We start from the raw sequence: 3591 nt of genomic DNA on the forward strand, positions 1-3591 counted from the left end.
GTCTAATTGGATTAGATCATGTCTGCAAAATTGACATGCTAGCACATGTTGCAAAAAACTAGTTTCTTGTTTCGAATCGGGTTTAAAATTGATTCCTGATTGGGATAATTAAAGCCAAATTAATTCAAATAAATTTTGGGTTTGAGTTGTATCAGCCCTTGTCTACATGTGCCAAAAATTTGGAGCCAGGAAACTAAGTTTCTATGAGTCAAGAATTTTTCTTGTGCGTGGGTGCAGTTTTTGTGTGCAGAAACAACTTTTGCATCCTATGAGATGGGATGCCTCATCCTTAAGCTTATCCTATGTTTCATAATAAAATAAATTTTTAGATATTTATAACTTTATTTTAAGCATATTAATTTTTTTTAAAATTAAAATTACTTCTGGTTTAATCATGAAAATTCATTGAAGTTGGAAATCCTGTCAGCCTGATCCATGTGCCTGACCAAGAGTCCAACTTGTGAAGAACTCTAACCCATTTGTCTTGCCACTTCTTAATCTAAATTTTGTTCCATAATATTCTCATATTAGTGCCTTGATTTTTGGCCATTGGATAGACAAAATTACATTGATGGGTAGTAGAAAAAAATTATGCCATGGGAAGCTGCGCGATGCATCAGAGAATCATCGAGAAAAATATTTTGAAGAGTCCTTCTGCATGAAGCATCTCTTGGATTTTTTTTCGATGATTGTCACATGTCAAAAACTTTTAGATGGGCATGAGAATTCATCAGGAGGTGTGATATTTTTTGATGGATGCAAGATGGCATGTGGAAGGGGCGCAAAAAATTCTCGAAGGCAACCCATCGCTAAGTATTTAAAGGGGGTGAGCCGGGGGATTGGATTCATTCAGATTTCTAATTTCTCCTTTCTTTCTAACATTCTTTCCCTATTATCCAATTAGTCTCTTCCTTCTCTTTTTAGGACAAGTTCAAAAATAGAAAGGACAAGTCTAATTTTAGGACAAGAGTCTAGGAAGAGAATTAAGGAAGACAAGCAGAAAAGAAAGGTAGGGATAAGAAGGCTAGGAGAAGAGGAAGAGGGTCTTGAGGTCTTGGTATTCAAAAAAATTATCAGAGTGAGAATTTTGGAGGAAGAATCATCTCAAAGAGTTGGGGTCCTGATCATAGCCCTGTGTGGATCACCGTGGAGGGCAAACATTTGGGCGCCTAGTGGAGGTTCTGTCAAAATTTGGATTAAGCACTGCAGGTATTCTTCTATAACTTAAATTTAATCTTAAATTTATATTATATATAATAGTTAATCATCAAAAAGATACTGGTTTAAGAGTTTAATATTTAAGATTTCTTTATTAAAATTTTGAAATCCATTATGTTTCTACTGTGCATGCCCACCCTAAAACCCTAGAAAACCTTGACGAGGATAATTCATGAGATGGATTTGAAAGGTTGAAATATAATGTGGTCAACTTAATTAGGATTGACAGTTAAACTCTAAGTCACCTTGAGTATTTGGGTTAAAGGGATGAATTATACAGTAACCATACGTCAGTAGGTTCTAGAATGTTTCTTTACAACTCTTCGACCCATCCGGTCGTCGGGTCATCATTGCTAGATGGTTACATCAATTGGTATAGAAAATTATTCCTATACTATTAGCTTAAGTTTGAACCTATGGGATTACACACATTAAAAGATTTGGTCAGATTTGATGGCTAAAGAGTCCAATTGGATTGTGACTCTGGTAAAGAGTCCTACTTGGACTAGGACTCTATGGGAGAGTCCCACTGGGATTGGAACTCCACTATTTATAAAAAATTACTTAATAATTAGATTATTAATTAACTCAATTTGATTGAATAAAGAGCTTTGAATAATTCTAATTGAATTAGATTCAGTTGACTCAGATTGGGATTGATATGATCAAACCCGATTACAAAAAAAATTTGATCCTGATTCGATCAGGGTCTAGACTCGACTAATTTCTAATTGGATTAAAAATTTGATGAGATATTTAGATTTATAATTAGATTAAGTTTATTTCTATTTATAATTTTAATCCAAATTTGATTTGAATTAGAATTGAATTAGAAATAAAGAGTCCAAGTCAGACTAGGACTCTATCCTTATCTTTTGCATAACATCTGGATCCATGCCAATTTCTCCATGCATAATTGGATTTGGGTTGTGATTTTTGGCATCATGAGAGAGGATCCAATAAGGGTGGTTGGCTATAGCTGATGAGTCATAATATTATCTCTTCCCTAATTTGAATGCGATCCGAATTAGAGATAAGATGCAGACTAGGAAAGAAATTTTTCATATGTAGTATATTGTTAGAGTTATATTTTTTTTTCTTATTTTTTTTAAGGAATTCTCTAGTATGTGAGACTTTAAATTTTTTTTCACATTCTAATAATTTTTTTAAAATTTTTTGGGATGCCAAAAAGGGTTTTGGCATTGATTCATGGCATCCTTTCTTGGAAAGTCCTAATTCCTAGTCTATAAAAAGGGGACACCTCTCTTGGACATCCCATGATCAATTTTCTTGTAGATTTTTTATTTTTAGAGCCTCTTCTCCTATTCCTCTCTTCCTCTTCTAAATCTTCTATCACTTTGGAGTATCCAAGATGCTTGTAGAAGAAGGAAGAGGTCAGCTGTCGAAATTGTTCGCAGACTAGCATCTCCGAGCCCCTGATCTATGCCAGTCTTTGCATGGATTTTCCTATAAAGGCCAGATGACTTTGTGTGGCTATGAGTAATCTAAGGAACACCCTCTCCAACCATTGAATTAGAGGAGATCAAGATCAAAATTTGTTTGATAACGATCTCTAACTTATTTTGATTCCTATGGTAGATCTAATAGCTAGATCTTGAATTTCAGCATCGATGAGATCGATGTGATTTTTATTTTCAGATCTAAAGTATATATTTTTCATATCAAAGATCTTGATGTAGTAGTCTAAGATTAGATTTTATACATATGATTAGGATTAAACTGTTTAATCTATTATTTTTGCTGCACAAAAATTTTTAATTGCATGTACTGTACTATCATAAATTTCTTTCAATCAAATGATTTGATTGCCTCATCAAAATGATGGTTCCAACTCCGAGAAATCTGCTTTAATTCATATATGGACCTTTGCAACTTACAGACTCTGTGATCATCATCGTCGAATATAAAATCTATAAGCTACTTCATATAGATATCTTCCTCAAGATATCCATTTAAAAAAATAATTTTCATATCCATCTGTCAGATTTCATATTCATAGTAAGCCGCAGCAGTAAGAAAAGTGCAGATGGATTTCAGTATGGCTATGGATGAAAAAGTTTTCTGATAGTTAATGCCCTCACGCTGACTATAACCTTTAGCTACAAGCCTAGCTTTATAGGTCTCTACCTTACCATCGGCACCTATCTTCCTTTTGTAGATCCATTTATATCCAATAGGTACGATACCCTCAAGTGGATCCACTAAAGTCTAGACTTGGTTCAAGTGCATCGAGTCAATTTTTGACTTCATAGCATCTAACCATTTTTTGAAATTGATGTCAGACATTGCCTCGTCAAAGGTATTAAGGTCATCACTATGACCCTTACTCCCATAAGAAACATTTCTTTTATT

This window comes from Elaeis guineensis, chromosome 7, assembly GCF_000442705.2.
Source record: "Elaeis guineensis isolate ETL-2024a chromosome 7, EG11, whole genome shotgun sequence".
NCBI lineage: Eukaryota > Viridiplantae > Streptophyta > Magnoliopsida > Arecales > Arecaceae > Elaeis > Elaeis guineensis.